Source organism: Equus quagga, chromosome 2, assembly GCF_021613505.1.
Source record: "Equus quagga isolate Etosha38 chromosome 2, UCLA_HA_Equagga_1.0, whole genome shotgun sequence".
NCBI classification, from domain to species: domain Eukaryota; kingdom Metazoa; phylum Chordata; class Mammalia; order Perissodactyla; family Equidae; genus Equus; species Equus quagga.
Window position 1 is genome coordinate 20,605,044 of NC_060268.1, and position 19,032 is coordinate 20,624,075.

The window sequence follows — 19,032 nt, forward strand, 5'->3', positions numbered from 1 at the left end:
ATGGTAAAATAACTTTAATTCAGATGAGAAATGTCTTCTCTCTTCACTCAGTTCTGAAGGAGAGAAATCTTTAGTTTTACTCAGATATATACTTAAAAAAACATACTTTCAGATACTATCACAGTTATCTTTCCCATTCCAGAGATGAGGATAGTAAGGCCCAGAAAGAAAGAGCATTTGTCTTTGGTAAAGAGTTGTATGCAGTGATCAATAAGCAGTGATTTGTGCTTAAATAAACACCACAGCCATTAGCTTAGAAATATTTGCAGAAGTCCATATACTGCTCATTCAGTCACTATTCTGTATTTTCTGTTTCCAAAGAATCAACTTAATCACACAATGTGATGATGCTAAAGGGCTAGTTTAATATCTTTAGAGCCCTAAATACTGTGAAAAGAATGCACCCCCACACATTCAAACAGTGACCAGTACTAAACCATAAAATGAGTAGTATTAGGAATTGCAACATTTCTGATTTTTCCCACAGAGACTTTCTTTTTAAGAAATATCATACATAAAATCATTTTCAAAAAAGAGTTGGTGTTCTTGTTTGCTGGGCCCTAAGCACAACCTTGACCTGCCTCTTGGGTGTTCCAGAGGGACGACGTCTCAATCTCTCACACCACAGTAGCATGCGACTTTAACATTTAATCTGTTTCCTTTTTCTTCACATTCTTGAATATTTTAATTAGGAATCATTTTAATGGAAACATTTGAATTACCTAATATAGCCTTTAAACAACAGTCCAAATAAAGAAAAAAAAAATGTTCCCTTTAAAAGGAATTGTCAGCTTTGCTGAGCATTCAGAGTAGCTGAGTATGGGGCACTACTCTGAATTAGCTCTTTAGTTTTTATTAAAGTTGTTATATTGAATATAATATCTCTGCTCCTAATTTAAAATGGTAATGAGAAGCTGAAAATAAAAAGCATTCCAGTGAGGAATATCAGGGACATGCATGTCAAATTTAATAAAAGGATTCTTCATCCTTGTTTTAGCTTTGGCTTTATTCTTTTGACCAAAAAAGAACGTTGGAATCTTGACATAAAAGAGAAGGCTATAAATGAAGTGTAATGACTTTAGAGGTGAATGTATTGTTTCGTGTATTACTTGGTATTGAAATTTAGGATCTCTTAGAAAACCAAATTTCCAAAACCTATTAAAAAGACATAATTAATAATTCTACCTGAAACGATCTCTTTTTGCCATTATTATCACAAGAATTATATGAAGATATGCTTTAATCTAATCACTTGATCAAAAATTTACCTGACGGCTTTCTTAGAGTCTTTTTACCACTTTACATATTTTAATATATGGTAAGTGATGTTTATTTCTGTATTTGAACATTATCTGCTAATATAAATTGGCTTATCTAAGACTCCACATGAGAAAGTGAAAAGGCATCACTTTTAAATTTCCCCAGAAGACGTAATCACTCCATGATGTACTAAGGTATGTTGTCTTTAAAATGATCACTAACATAATAGAATTTTTACATGTTTTGGAGCCAAATTGCACTAGAAGACAGTGGTGCATATAGGGCAGTAAAAAAGAGGTTAGTTTTAGTTTGACATGTCAGTTTCATCTGACAAAACCATTTCAACTGACAGAAACCATTTAGGGCTTAGAGTTAGGGCATTGGTAGGGGGCTCATATGGCCACAAGAGGGCAGCAGATGGTCTGAAACTAATGAACTGGGCTGATGCATGTAGAAGGATTACAGTAGTGAAGGTTTTTCAGTCTAGAATGAGTACTTTCCAGCCTAAAAACGAAAAAGAAAGAAAAGAAGGAAGGAAGGAAGGAAGGGAAAGAAAGAGTGAAGGAGGAAAATGTGCCAAGAAGGGACAAAAGATAGGGAAACACAGGTACTTTTTAACATGTTTGGTTCGAGGGGTTTTTTTGATACAGGGATGCTCTGTGTGTGTGTGTGTGTGTGTTACCAATAGCTAAACTACTCAGCTACCCAAGGCTAAAATACATAAAAACTCTTAGTTCTGCCTAAATCGACCTCCAAAAGGTGCAATTGATGGCAAACTCCCTCCACTACAAAAAATGAAGCTTTTATCTGTAAGTTTTCTCTTCTCATATATCAACATTTTTCTCTCCTGAATAGTTAACCTCCAGCAAAACACTAGGTTTTGAAAACTGAAGAGCATAATCCAGCTGATTCTGCCCCTCTGCCTCCATAGTCCTCATCCAGGGACTAGAAATGGCAGTTTTCTAAATTTTGTGTTTGATTTTCTTTTTGTTAAATCATTTTCAATTATTTCTTGTCACAGGTTATGTTTCTTAGCTATGGTCCAGATATCACTAGAGAACTCAAGGTCTACATGTTAATTAATCTTTCACAGTTCTTCCCAAAGAGCACAAGACTACAAAAAAGACATAATTTACTAGTTTGCTTTCCCTAAACAATGTATTTGCCATTAAACCACTTATCCTATTTACTAGGCTTTGCCTCCGTAATACTGAAGTAGATTGAAGTCATACCCAGGCTTAGATGGATACATAACATTGCATATAGTGAATGGAGGCCATTGCGGCTTTCTTCAGTGGAGGTGCCATTCACTCATCTTTACGTCTTGGCACATCCTCGTTAAATAGGTAGCAAATAAATAAATCCTTGGGAAGTCACACAAGAAGCGTCGATCCTGATTCAGTGCAGAGTTTGATTATGAATCACAGAACAGGTGTACCTCTCCAGTCATTTTTACAATCACATCGGACATCAGACTCTCGGAATAGTAAATATTTGCCCAAGTCTCAGTTATTTGGGCTCAAAAGTCCAAGAAAAATTAAAGAATATTAAGAAAATATGTCTTCATTATATTGACCAATATACACCAACAATCATACCAATATAACAAAATTCAATTGGGGATATATGCAATTTACCCTGCTTCCTCACTCAGTCATTTACAACGCTTTAAAAAAGGACATAAGTAATTATAGCAAATATGGTTTCATCCCCTCTTGTTTGCACCTGTTTTCTATCAGATAGTCTTGGCTATGAGCAGGAAAATGATGAAAGAGTGCACATCAAAGTGGTAAAAAGTTTTCGGAAAGAAACTATATAATGTATAAAGCGATAAATAAATAGCCCATAGTTCGCTAGGAGAGGAGAGCCGTGCTTTGTTCAAGTCCGAACACTTGCTAGCTTTGAGAAAAATAATGAACACATTATATGCCAGGTATTCTTCTAAGTACTTTATATATGTTACTCATTTTAGTCTTAAAGCAATCCTATAATTTGGTCTTATTAACCATGTCAGTTTTATAATTGAAGAAGTTTTCTAATTAAAGTGCCAAGTAACTTCCCTAAGGTCACACAACTCGAAAGTGGAAGCTTTCTGCATAACCAGCTTTTTCTAAGTGTTGGTCTCCCAGGTGCGAGGCAGGAGGAAAGCATGCAGGCTAGTTTGGTTAGTGATGCCTTATTTTCACCCTTTCAATTAGGAGAAGAGGAAGTTTAGCACAAATAGCTAGACTCTTCTAGAATGATAAAACGAAAGCGTTGTTTGAACCATAGAAAAGAGAGGGGGTTACATGTCTTGCAATGTATCTTGAGAAATTAGTTCATGAGTAGCTAATGTAATTTTTCAACCTTATCCTAGACCTTTCATGTGCTTTTAAAATTTCATACAATTTTTCTTTACAGTTTTGCCTTTGGTGTGTTTCTAGCCAAAATCCTTACGGCAATGGAAAGAAACTTGGACTGAGAGTCAGGAGATGTGAATTCTAGAACAAGTTCTTTCACCTTACAGACCAACTAGTCAAGCTGAGTCATTTTATATAAAATATATATCTTTATTGGTGTTGCTTCCCATTATATAAAATATGAGAGTGGGCCAGGTGGTCTCTTTCACCTCTAATTTTTAAAATAATTGTAGTCTAGCACACTTGAATACATCCCAGGTTCTTTTTCACTCATTCCTTTTTTTATATGCTACATTCCTGGGAGAGAGAGGCAGGCTTTCATCCTCTGACGGCTTGACCTGTCATCTGATATATCTGCATCACACGGCTGGCCCATTTGGGTGATGGCTCCAGAGGAATTGTTTCCATGTCCCAATTTCTAGCCATCTAGCTGATCCAGCTCTTTGAGAGATGCTTTCCCCATAATAGAAATACAGCTTTCAGAGTGATCATGTTTGTGTGTGTGTGTGTGTGTGTGTGTGATTCTTATTAGGTCAGTGGATTGGCCTATTTCTGTTATTAATGTTGCCTTACTCCACATCACCATGACTCCAAATTTCCAAGTCATTGTCCATTGGCCCTTCACTCTGGTATCCCACGCTCAGTTAGACAATGAATCCAGCCAATTCCACCCTAAGTATCTTAGTCAGCTTGGGCTGCTTTAACAAATTACCATAGATTGGGTGGCTTAAACCACAAACATTTATTTCTTACCGTCTGGAGCCTTGGAGTCCAAGATCAAGGTGCCTGGAAATTTGGTGTCTAGTGAAGACCCTCTTCCTGATTTGTAAACAGCAAACTTCTTCTATGTCCTCACATAGTGGAGACAGAGAGAAAACCTCTCTCTCATGTCTCAACTTATAAGGTCACTAACCTCATTCATGTGGGCTTCACTTTTGTGACCTAATTATCTCCCAAAGACCTCCCCTCCAAACACCATTGTGTTAGAGATTAAGGCTCCGACACAAGAATTTTAGTGGGACACAAACTTTCAATTGACAGCACTAAGCAAAGTGTGTGTGTGTGTGCATATATATATATATATATATATATATTCCCATCTCCTCTTTCTTGTTACTGTTGTCATCATTATAGTGTAGCCTCTTATTACTCTTTTGGGCAGTTAAGTCAACTTATAACTTGTATCCCATCCTCAGGCTCTCTCCATGCTAATCCATCTTCCAGAGAGCTGTCAGAGGAATATTCCTCAGTGTGACTCTGATCACTTTACTTCCCTCCTCAGAAACCCCCAGTGAGGACCATTTTTTGCCAAATCAAATGTGAACACATGGCAAAGTGATTAGGGCTCTCTGGAGTATGACCCCCTAGACAGCACATCTGAAGAGGAAAAATGGAATTCGAGAAAATCTGAGCTAGGCACTGGACACCAAACAATTGTGTCTCTCATTTTCCTCATTTATAAAATTAGATTAGACTCCATAATCTTGTGGTCACCTTCTGAAACCAATACTTTGTGAATATAGCTTTTCAGCCTTAACCCCTACTTCTCTACTTCAGATACCTAATATCGCCAACAAGAATCAAACTACTAGCCATTGCTAGAATATGAGCTGTATTTCTACCAGCGAGCTTGTATTCTATAATGCCATCCCTCATCAAGTGCCCTTCCAGCCACTGTGTCAACCAAAACCCAACCCATCACTAGGATTCTGCTCAACTAACAACTAAAAGTTCTCTCTCCTGCCTCCAAATCTCTTAGGAAAACATTGCATTCTCCATATTTAGGTCTTAGCTCCTGTCTCAGTCAGTTCTGGCTGCTATAATAAATACCATAAACTAGCGGGCTTAAACAACAAACACCTATTTCTCACAGCTCTGGAGCCTTGGAAGTCCAAGATCAAGGTACCGGCAGATGTAGTGTCTGGTGAGAGCCCACTTTCTGGCTTATAGATGGACACCTTCTCATTATATCCCCACGTGGTCAGAGAGAGAGCACAGTGCTCTCATGGGTCTCTTGCTCTCATGTGTCTCTTCTTGTAAGGGCACTAAGCCCATTATAAGGGCTCCACTCTCATGAACTAATTGTATTCCAAAGGCCCCATCTCCAAATATTATCATATTGGAGATTACAATTGCAACATATGACTATTGGGGAGACATAAGCCTTCAGTCTATAGCAGTTCCCCTATTCAAGTTACGAACCAAATGGGCAGAAACCATTTTCTTTGATCCTTTTATCTCTGTCAGATCTTATTGATTACAGATTTTCAATAAATTTTAATGATTTACTAAATTATGGGATATAAAAATCAAACGCTATAAGAGATTTAAATTCCTGATAAATATTTGAAATGAAGTTACTGTGCCTGATGAAGTTCCAAAAGAAAGCTTACCTATCACATGAATCCTCATGTGATGATTCACTGAGATCCAGAGTGCTACAGGGTCACTGCAGCTTACAGTTACAGAAAGGGAGGAAATTTCTATGTGACTTGATCTATTTCAGTAAAAGAACTCCTCTACGACAATAAAACTCTAAAGAAATGGTATTGAATACAACCATCAGTAAAACCTTGAAAGAAAGATATTTCTAAGAGTCAAAATTATTTCTTAGAATGTTCAAAAGAATCCCTCCTTATGATAATTCCATTTTAAAACTGAAAAAATATAATGGCATTTATTAAAGCACACATATTTAATAAAAAATAAGAAATTGATAAGGACATATCATCTTTAAAGAATTTGGGGGGGAAATAGATGTTTTGACTTCTGTAACAGAGAAGAACTGAATATCAAAATAAATTATTTAGATATGTCATATAATAGATATATATCACCTTTCCTCTTCTTACAGGAGAAATAACTGATGATGATAACTCTTGGAAATAATATCTTAACTCATAATTTGTGAAAGGTAACCAAAAGAAGTTTGGAAATATGTTTTTTCCCACTTGCCTTCCCAAAAAAGTTTAACATTAAAAATAAAACAACCAATAAAAAGCAGAAGAAGTCAGGCTTCACAAAATCGTATCAAAAATAGCATCTAATTTTGGAAAAAAATAATATTTTACATTAAAAAATACGTAGATACACAGTAGAAAACAACTTTCTTCAGACTATTTTAACTCATCTTTTTGCCTTTGGGATTTCTCCTACGTCCAAACCTTGCCATAACACTCCATCCCTCGCCATTAGCCGTAGCTTTCCTGGGCCACAGGAAAGAGCAAAAAGAAAAGAGACAGCGACCACTCGGACTTATCATGTCTTCAAAAATTGTTCAGGTTCATGATGCCTTTCAGCATCATAGGAGAATGAATAATCAAAGTTCAAAGGAGTATGCTTGATAATTTTATGTGAAAAGATTTTAAAAGCCTATACTTAACAAATTTAACCTTCCTTCTCATAAAAATATTTTTACATATATGAAATTATTTAAACGAAATTATAATCAGTCTCATGACCCTGCCCAAAAGATGTAGCATAGGTGCTCTGGACATTTTAATGGTGAACTAGAGCTCTTGGCTGTTTGTCCGTGTTATGCCAGCCATTCTTGAAGTCATACATTCATGTTTAGATTATTCAGAACTTCAGATGGAGCTGATCTGACCCTGTGCTGTGCTCTGTGGGTACACGGACATATAAAACACAACTCTCATATTCCTACCTTATTGTCTAACTGTCTTACGTTCCTTGAAAAGTCTGTTATTACATCCTTACTGTCTTATCCCAGCACCCTTGTGGCTAAAAGCATCTGTCTTCAAAATAGCAATAACAGGTTTCCTATGAAAAATAGACCAGCACCAACAGGTTGAGATGTGGATTTCAAATCAGATGTATTTTGGACTTGTCACACAAAACTTGAACGTCACCTTACGTTAAACTTTTCTTATGCGAATGTCGACTCACTTGCTTAAATTAGAAAAGAGAGCTGTTTTTATATGTAAAGTGGTATAATATCAGTTGAAAGCAGACTGTTATAAGTTAAAGAGGCATACTATAAAATGTAGAGCAACTCAAAAAAATAAAGAGATATGGTAAATAAACCAGTCAAGTTAGAGTCAGAGTGGGAAATCAAAATCTCCTTAGTTAATGCAAAATAAGGCAGGGAAAAAGGTAAAATAACAGATGAGACTGGCCAGCCCTGGTGGCCTAATGGTTAAGTTAGCCTTGCTCTGCTTCAGCAGCCTGGGGTTTGGTTCCTGGGTATGGAGCTACACTACTGGTCTGTCAGTGGCCATGCTGTGGCACTGGCTCACAAAAAGAAACAAAAAAAAGAGGAAGAGGAAGATTGGCAACAGATGTTAACACAGGGTGAATCTTCCTCAGCAAAGAAAAAAAAAACACAAGATGGGAAAATTTTTTAAACAAATAGCATAGTATAGATATGACCCTAACTGATTTAATACTTATATTAAATGCAAATGATCTAAGTACCCTAATTAGAGGGGAAAGATAGACACACTGGATAAAAAAGCAAGACTTGTTTGCTCTCTAAGAGAAACTCATTTTTAATATAAAGAAATAGGTGGGTTAAAAGTAAAATCTGGAAAAGAGATAGTCCTTGCAAACTATTAATCGGAAAGTTGGAGGGGTTCTGTAAATATCAGACAAAATAGACTTCAACAAGGGATATTATAAGGAATAAAAAAAGATAACTCATAATGATTGAAGGGTCAACTCATTAAGAGAATTTAAAAATTCTAAATGTGTATCTACCCAGGAACAAATCTTCAAAACACTTGAAGCAAAATACAACAGAATTGAAAGGAGGAACATCTATATTGCAGTTGGAGACGAACACTCTTGACCGAAAATAAGGAACCATATAGAAGACCTGAACAACGTTGCCTACCAGCCTCATCTGATTGACATTGTAGAGTACTCTACCTTCCATCATCGAATGCACATTAGTTCCAAAAACAGACGAAACATTCGTAAAGAGAGACGATAAGACGTCTCAACAAATTTAAAAAGGTTGAAACCATAGATCGTATTTTCTCACCAAACTGAAACTAAAATAGAAGACAACAATGGAAAAATATATAGAAAATCCCTGGTGTATGGAAAATTTGAAATAAGTTTAAATTTAAACAACTTTAAATAACTTAGAGTTAAAAGAACAAATTACAAAGAAATTAGAAATATTTAACTGGGCAGAAAATGAAAATACAGTAAGTCAAAATGTGTGGGGTGATGCTAAAGCAGTGTGTATAGGAAAAATGTCATTTTAATTCTAAGTGCTTAGATTAGATAACAAGGGTCTCAGACTAATGATCTAAGTTTTCACATGGATAAAATGAAAAGGAAGAGAAAATTGAAAACATAGTAAGCAAAAGGTAGAAAATATTAAAGATATGAGGAAACAGCTATAATAGAAAATAGGCAAAGAACAGAGAAGATCAATAAAAGCTTGCAAACACCAAAAAAGCTGGTAAAATCTCTTGCTAAATCTATCAAAAAGAAAAAAAAAGAGAAAGAGAGAAGACAAAATTAGCAATATTTGCAATAAAAGATAAGATATACATCTTACAGATATTAAAAGGACAGCAAAAGAATTATATATAATCTATGTCAATAAATTCGAAAACTCAGAGGAAATAGAATAATTCCTTAAAAGACATATTACCAAACTCTTTCAGAAAGAAACTGAAAATCTGAAGATCCCTATATCTACTAAATAAATTGAATTTTAGTTAGAAACTTGCCCACAAAGAAAAGACAAGGGCCAGTTGTCTATACTAATCAATTTCATCAAACATTTAAGGAAGAATTAATCTCAATCTTCCCCAAACTCTATCAGATAATTGAGGAGAAAGAGAAACTCTTCAGTGAATTTTGTAAGGAAAGCATTACCCTGATACCAAAAGCAGACAAAGACACTACAAGAAAATTAAACCCCCAGTCAATACTTTCAAGTAGATGCAAAAAGCCTTCACAAAATATTAGCAAATGAAAATCAGTAGTGTATAAAAAAGGTATTATATCATGAGGTTTATTTCAAGAATGCAAGTTGGGTTTAAGAGTAAAAATATCATTCAAGAACTATTAAATGATGTTGCAAATGGCAGAATTTTGTTTTTTTTAAACACTGAATAACATTCCATTGTATGTATATACCACATTTTCTTGATCTATTTATCTGTTGATGGACGCTTGAGTTGTTTCCATATTTTGGCTATTGTGAATAGTGCTACAATGAACATGAGAGAGTAGCTATCTTTTTGAGATCCTTATTTCAATTATTTAGATATATAACAAGATGTGGCATTGCTGGATGATATGGTAATTCTATTTTTAATTTTTTGAGGAACCTTCGTACTGTTTTCCGTGGTTGCTGCACCATTCTACATTCCTACCGACAGTGTGCTAGGGTTCCAATTTCTCCACAACCTCACCCACACTTTTTCGCTTTTTAAAGATTGGTGCCTGAGCTAACAACTGTTGCCAATCTTTTTTTTTTTCCTGCTTTTTTTCTCCCCAACCCCCCCCAGCACATAGTTGTGTATTTTTTTTTTAGTTGTAGGTCCTTCTGGTTGTGGCACGTGGGACGCTGCCTCAACGTGGCCTGACAAGTGGTGCCATGTCTGCGCCCAGGATCTGAACCAGTGAAACCCTGGGCCAGGGGAAGTGGAGCACGAGAGCTTAACCACTTGGCCAGGGGGCTGGCCCCAGCAAGACTTCTTATGCTAAGTGAAATTAGCCAGTCACAGAAGGATGAAAACCACATGATTCCATTTATGTGAGGTACCTAAAATAGTCAAATTCATCAAAGAAGAGACTACGGTAGTGGTTTCTAGGGTCTGGGGGGTGGGGGAAATGGGAAGACGTTATTCAATAGATATAAAGTTTCAGTTATGCTGGAGGAATAAGTTCTAGAGATCTGCTGCACCATGTAGTAGAGTCTGAAGTTAACAGTGTGGTATGGTCCACTTTAAAATTTGTTCAAAGTGTAGCTCTCATGTTGTGTTCTTACCCTTTCCCTTCAAAAGAGGAAATACACTGAAACTCTGGGAGATGTTGGATATGTCTATTATCTTGATTGTGGTGATGGTATCACAAGTGTTCGCACAAGACCAAACTCATCAAATTGTACACATTAAATATGTGCAGTTTTTTGTACATCAATTATATCTCAATAAAGCTCTTAAAAATAATAATAATAGAACCTATCTCAAGAATTCTAAGTACTGAATGCTTAGCACAGCATCTGGCATAGGATAATCACTAAAAAATGACAAAATACAATAAAATACTTTCAATAAATAAAATACTTTCAATAAAGAAAGAATTAGTAAATGAGTTTAGCCTGTTTGCAGAGTACTAGGTCAACATACCAAAATTATTTATATTTTTGTATTCTAGAAAAAAATGGAAATCAAAATTAAAACAATAACATTTACAACAGTATCTAACACCATGAAATATTTATGGATAAATTAGCAAAGCTTTTGTAAGACCTGTACACTAAAAATTACAAAAGATTGCTGAGAGAAAAATTTAGATCTAAGTAAGTGGAGTTATCCATGTTGATGAATGAGAATATTCAAGACTGTTAAAATTTTAATTCTCCCAAAATTGAACTCTTGATTCTACTCGTTGACCATCAAAATTTGAGCAGTCTTTTTTTTTTTGGTAGAAATTAATAAACTAACTCTAAAATTTATATAAAAATTTAAAATATCAAGAATAATTAAAATAACTTAATAAAGAAGAGCAAAAGTGAAAGAATTAAAGTACTTGATTTCAAGACTTACCCTAAAGCTACAATAATCAAGACAATGTGGTACTGGCTTAAAGATAGAGACAAAGATCAACAGAACAGAAGAAAGACTCCAGAAATAAGCCAATGAGCATACTTTTACTTGATTCATGATAAGTTGCTGAGGCACTTCAATAGTGAAGAGGTAGTGTTTTTCAAAAAATAGTGGTAGAATAACTGAATATGGATATAGGAAAAAAACTGCACATAAAAATGAACTTGAAATGGATCTAGACCTGAACATAAAATTTAAAACTATAAAATTTCCAGGAGAAAATCTTTGTGATCTTAGAGAAGACAAATATTTAAGAGATTTCACAAAAAGTAATAACATAAAAAAAGTAGATTGAGCTTCAAGAAATTAAAAAAAAATTCTCTGAAACACATGATGAGGAAAATTAAAAGACATGATACTAACTAGAAGAAAATATTTGCAAAACTTACTTCTGAAAATAAGCTTGTATCCTTAATATTTAAATAAATTGTATGTATCAATAAGAAGAATACAAAATATTAAAAATAGGAACAAGGCTTCACAAAAGAAGATATATGACTGGCCAATGTACACAGGAAAAGATGCTCAACATCATTAATCCTCAGGCAAATGCAAATTTTAATTACAGTGAAATACGACTTTACAACCATTAGAAGGGCTAAAATTAGAAAGATTGTCAATATCAATTGTTGGCTGGGATGCGGAACAACTGGAACTCTTTCTTATGCATTGCTGGTGGGACTACAAAATGGTACAACCACATTAGCAGACATTCTGGGAGTTTCTAATAAAGTTCAGCAGAACCTTATCATATGAACCAGCAGTACTCCTTCAGGTATTTACTAAAGAAATGAAAACATGAATCCAAACAAATATTTATAGTACACAATATATTGTACACAAATATTTATAGTAGCTTTATTTATCATAGTCAGAAATTAGAGCCAAAAGAACATCAACAGGTAAGTAAATAAACAAATAAGTGGAGTTGTACTGTATTAATGTGGTTTATCCGTGTGAATATTACTCAGCAATAAAAAGGAAAAAGCTACAAATACATACAGTGACGTGGACAGATACGTAAAACATTATGCTCAGAGAAAAAGTCACATACGAAAGAATACATGTGATGCCATTTATTTAAAATTGCAGGAAAAACAAACCTAATATACTGATCAAAAGTAGATCAATGGTCATCAAAGGCTGGGGGATGGGGGAAGGCTGGCCAGGATAGGACACAGGGAAATCTACTGGGGTCATAGGATATACTATATTTTGATTATTGTGTAAAGATTTGGAAAAATTCTTCACTGCACTTAAAATCTATGCATTTTATAGCTTGTAAATTAATGCTCAATGAAGTTATTAAAACTGCTCCCCTAAAAGATTTTGAGCACAAATAACATGGCAACTGTTTCTACTATATGATATCATATTGGTCTTGTTACTTCAGAGCCCACAAAGTTGGCACTCTCCAAAACCAGGCGCCTATGAACTCTATCTAAAATAAATGGACTATGGCTGAGAGCAAACCAGTTCAATTAATAAACTGATTCTGGATGAAAATTCCCTAGAAACATTCCAAATTAATGATGCTTCAGGATTTCATTAATCAAATATTGAGAACATCTTGCACCCTTTTATCTCACAAAGGAGACCGTTCTCCTCAGCTGTTGAGTTCTGAATCATAAAATGAAAACCCAGGGAGTTTTAGAGGTCCAGTTCAACCTCCATAGAAGGAGCAGTCAGCCGAGTTCTTCGTGTATTCAGTGATACGGGTGTTCCACACAAGGGCCATTGTCCTGTCAGCATTTAATAAATGGCAAACCACAAAAACACTAACCTTGATAATTGCCGGATAAATCCGAGGAAGTCTAATTTTACTTGGAAATATAAAAGGATATGTTTCCAATCTGCAGTCTGTAAGAACAGGGAGAAAAGGACACACATATTCAGTCTACCGCCCTCTCTTCTTTGTGTTCTCAAGCTATCCCTTTTTTCAACAGCTTGGCGGAAAGGAGAAATAGACCACTTATTTTCTGAACAGGAAACACACGGCAAGAAAGCAGCCCATGAAGCAGAGCCACTGTGAGTGCCTTATACAGCTCATCGGTGCACACAGATCTGGCCTCTAATGAAGCCATTTACATGCAGATGCAGGCCTGGGTGTGTGGACACCAGTCCCAACTCTGGGAATTGTTGTTTCATCTAATCAAAAGAAATTTGCACATGAAAGCCACATCCGTGTTCATTAACCCCACAGCTCTCTCAATATTGCTTCTGTATTATTCCTAACAAAATTGCAAACCTTCATATGATTAGGTACCCCACTTCAGAGCTTTATTTTCCTCCCACCCCTAACTCCGGCCTGCATCTGAGTGTAAAACTGAATGTGGGTCTGTAAGACTGAAGAATTTGTAAATCCACTTACTGAAAAGTAAGCCCAGTCACCTTTTTCACATTGATTGGCCTACGTAGACACATGCTTACTCTTTTCCCCAACCAAGGAGAATTCCATGCTTACAATCTTATCATCACTAGAAGTATAAATATGCTCTTCAGGATGGGAATCCCAAGAGAATAAGTTTAATTGCCAACTTTATTTTCATGTGTAAATAAGATAAAAGTCACAGATGCGTCTGGTGGCAAGTGTTACTCACACATTGCATTGAAACACGAAGGCCATAACAAAAGTATTTGCTGCAAGTCCTAAAAGTAAACGTCATGGCTATCAGTTGATACAGGTCCATCACACACTTAATAAGAATTACCTCTCCTGTCAATCGTGTGGATGTTAATCGTATAGAATGTGCCAGTGATCCAGCGCCATGACTTTGTCATAGTGGACAAAGAGGATGCATAATATTCGTACCAATTCTTATTATCGAAGATGATCCTGAGCCTGGACTTTCTAATATATATAATAAATGTATAGTAATAAATGTACTGGAATTGTTTATTTTGCTAGTAACAGCAAATTGAGTTTCTCTTTCTACAGAATTAGACGAGCAAGAATAACTTAGCTTTGTTAATGCAATTCAGCAGTGACCGCCGGGAAGGCTGGAGCTGAAAGGCCAGGCGGAACTTCCTACCCACTCAGTGTCCGGCCTTTTCCGTGAAACTGACAACAACGGTCTTAATTAGTGCCAACTAGGATTTTCTTAATGTGGACACCTGCATAATGTGAACTAGATGGAGAATCCTACCAGATTCTCTATCAACTATCAAACAGCTGTCAGACATTGACAATTTTCGGTTGTTATTGTTCTAGAAAACATTCAGATTACTAGCCTAGAGATATATCTCTTTACCTCTCATTTGTATTAATGCTCTAAATCATCTGGACACCTATTAGTTCCTCTTCTAAATTTCCATATTTATTTTCGACCAAAAACACAGCTTATGGATCCTCCATAAAACAAATAAACAAGCCAAAGTATGATACTGTGTTTTCAGCTTATCGAATGATTGTAAATATTGTATAATTGAGGGGCCAGCCCAGTGGCGCAGCTATTTAGTTCGCTTGTTCCACTTCGGTGGCCCAGGGTTCACCAGTTCAGATCCTGGGTTTGGAACTATGCACCACTTGTCAAGCCATGCTGTGACAGGTGTCCCGCATATAAAGTGGAGGAAGATGGGCACGGATGATAGCCCAGGGCCAGTCTTCCTCAGCAAAAAGAGGAGGATTGGAGGCGGATATTAGCTCAGGGCTAAAATCCCACAAAAAAAAAAAAACAAAACATATCCCTTGATTATTAGTATTAAGGAGCTGGTTATAACTATGGGGCCCAGCAAGTGCTGAAAGAAGGGCAGACGTTGGATTAAAATGTCAACTGTAGCGTCCTGCATTCTTTAGGGGAAAGCTAAACTTTCAGCCCAATGGTTCTGCAGTGGTGTTCCGTGGATACATTGCAGAAGCCACTATACAGACTTAACACAAGAAGGGGGGAGTTCACCTCCCACTACATTTCCCAAGTCGCCATCCAGAGTTCTACTTTTCTGTATCTGGAAACCTACATAGGATATTTTTTTAAGAAAGTTTCTGCAGCTAAAAGAATTTGAAATCATCAGCATATGCAGAAGAAGACAAGAAAGAGGAGATGCAGAAACGAGAAAAAATCATCTATTATCACTTATGAACATAAAAAGAAATGGAAAGCGGCACTATCACATTTTCTAGTCGCAGAAATGCTCCCGTGGAATCGTTTTATTGCTCCAGTTGATGGGAGAGCAGTAAAACAACTGTTGGATTTCATTTTCAATTGTTGCTTAGTCTGTAAGAATGTTCAGCAAGTAGATTTGCAAAAACTTTGGAACGGCCCATCTGTTCATTTTAAAGGATGAAGGAAAGGAAAGCAATTAGGAAAAAGGAAGAAGAGAGATGAAGTATTGGGAGAAATTTCTTGTTTCATATTTGTAAATTACAGCTTTAAATAAAAATCCTTGAATTCTGGAACACATTAATGTAGAGAAAATTCCAGAAGAAATGGTTCAAGAAGTGAAAAGTACATATCACATTTCTGAATGATTTCAGTTTTCTATAGCCTCTTACAAGCAAACACTTTATATGGAGTGTCAGAATTCATAAATGCATAAAAGGCCCATTCATTCATTCATTCACTTATTCAAAAATTATTAAGCAATGACTAGATCCTAGACACTATGCATTTAGTGGTTCAAAACATATTCAGTGCAAAGAAAGGCCAGAGAACAGACAATTACAATGCAGAGTGGTGAACGACTTGATAGCAGTAAGCACAGAGCACTATGGGAGTTTTCAGCCTAAAAGTCATAGAAGTCTTTTTGATGAAATTATGCTTAGGGAACAAAAGTCAGTAAGTGGAGAAAGAGGAGAGTTAATCCAACTCAGGTATATGACTAAAAAACAAACCATATTTATGGGATAACGGGAAAGGTAATATTGAATATGAGGTTAATAATTTAGTCTTGAAATTAATTTTCCTCGAATTATTGTTAAAATATGTATTGTAGCCAAATGATAGCTCTTCTTAAAAGATAGATTGAAATGCTAAATATAGTCAACAATCAAAAGTCACGTTTTCTTTTCTAAAAAAAAGAGCAGGATCTATTTGGTCTTATGCTGGCTGCTGGTACCCTCTGAAGAACATTTTGCTGAATAGTTCCAAATAAAAACTGTGAAAGAGGTGAGGAGGGTATCCCATAAATGCACAGCAAATTAGCATCTCTGTTGTTCTGAGCTTAAAGGGATCAAAATCCAAATCATAGAATAGGGGATCTTTGGGGGTGGGGGGAGGCCAAGCCTCTCACTATAGCAGTCTGTCGTCATTTCCCACTATGGACTCCACAGAAAACTAGTCTGGGAGGTGGTCCGTGAAAACTGAGCTCTATGCCCAATTAACTCTGGAAATCATTTTGTTCCAAAGCCTCTCCTTGAAAATCCACAGTGCGTATAAACGTAGTACAAGTTCCATGAAGTCTTTCTTTAAAGAAACCTCCTTAACTTTGTATAATTCCGTCTTTCCCCATTTTACTCCAGAACATTTTGTTTGTGTACCTCTCACACTGGTAATATCCCATAAAACCAGAGTTTTTTGGAAAACACTTTGTGAAATTCTTGATTATATCTAATTTATTTGCCTGAAATGAAAGTAATTATACAATTCATCACTGTGCACATGGTAGCCAAAGACAGTTTCCAAATATTCCTAGCTTCTCCATGCTACCAAATTTCAAATAACAGCTTCTCATCCAACCTGAAGCCTGCATTTACTAAGGATGCACACAAACCTCTCCTAAGTCCATCCCCTTATTAACGTTCTATTTTGATGACTTTTTTTTGCAACTCAGTTTTTCAGAACACTACAGTTTTGACAACACTAACAACTGTCACATTGAAACACTCCCTTCCTTTTTTTGTTGTCCAGTGACATGGTGGAATACTCCTTTCTCCAACTGCCTGCTCACGGACCGCTTTTCTCTAGGGTATTTGCTGTTTTATCCTCCTCCGTTTCTGGATTTTAATTATTCTCCAAGGCCCAGATTTGGCCCTCTGTTCTTTCTGCTCTCTTTTCATGTTCTAACCGACCATGTCTAACTGCTTACAGTTCTGCTTGATGATCCTTAAATACATGTTTACCTTCTCCTTTTTCGCATAAGCTCCATCCTCATATTTTGGGTACCTGTCACAGTCCTAAACTCTAACCATTCAATACTAAAATCATCATTGATTTCATCACTATAAAAGTACTGATTTCCATTTCAATCCTTTTTTTAGGCTTGAAATTTTGACAATATTTCTCCTTCACACCTTATATCCAACCAAATATCGAATCCTGATCGTGTTTCTTTCACCCATCTCTCCTTTCCATTCCAATCATCCTTTCAAGTGTGTACAGTTCCACATGCCTCCTCCCTTCCTACATCTCATCTCTACACCCTCACACATTGCTCTTCCGAAAATATAGAGGTCTTTATGTCAATAGCTTGTCACAGATTATTTTATGGTTATTGACTTTTTGAAAAATGCTATGTACTACAAATAATAGACGCTCCATATACAAAGTTTGTAAATCCAGAAGAGGATGAAGGAAAAGAATCACCCAGAATATTTCTGTCTCATCCACTGATAACCACAGTCAATATCTTTGTGTATTTTTGAATACTACCAGTATATGCTTTTAACCTAATTTACTAAACAGTATTACATTTTTGTGAAATAGATATTCTTTTAAAACATGGGGTTTACTGAGAATTTCATGTTCCAAGATATATCCTAACTCATTTAACCATATTCCTATTGTTGGCCATTTAGGCGAAGTTCAGTTACTCGATATTATTAATAGCAGTGTAGAGCACTCATTTTTAAATTACGTCCGATTATTTTTCCCCTCAGGGTAAATTCTTAGAAGTAGCAATTTTGGGTCAAAGGCTATGAAAATTTTCAGAAATATTGAATCACTTTTCACCAGCATCAGCAGGGTAAGATTTCTTCTAAAACTCCTCATAATTTTCTTAGTTTTCATTGTATAAATTCTAAAACCTCAGCATAGCTTTCAAAACTCTATCTAACCTCATTTCACACTACTATAAATATTCCATTGAGCCCATTATAGTTTCCTCGCTCTCTCTTAAGTACAACACACTCTTTCTTGATCTCAGGCTTCTATTTATGTTAGCCTTTATTTCAGAATGTTCTTTCTGTTCCTTCTCTATCTATACAAATCATGCTCATTTTCCTCAACTCTTGCCCATGTGACACATCTTTAATTGGCTTTCCTTCATAAATCACTTTCACTTTTCTCTGAACTCCCGTGTCATTATCAAATATTTTGATTTTGACTTGAATTATTGATTAGTCTATATAACTTTTTACCTGACTTTTGATTTGAGGTTATCCCCCCTCTCTAAAACTATGTTACTTCAAATATTTCAACATTTAACCAATACTATGCATCTTATAATGCTCAGCGAATGTTTGTTGAATGAATAATAAATAATAGTTACTAAAATAGTAACCCATACATTAGTAAAACACCAAGCTAAAGTCATATTCATTTCATTGGCTAGTTATTCCTTGACAGTTGAAATTTTAGCAAGCTATGATAAGAGGTCACTAAGAAAAATTTTATTTTCAGAAT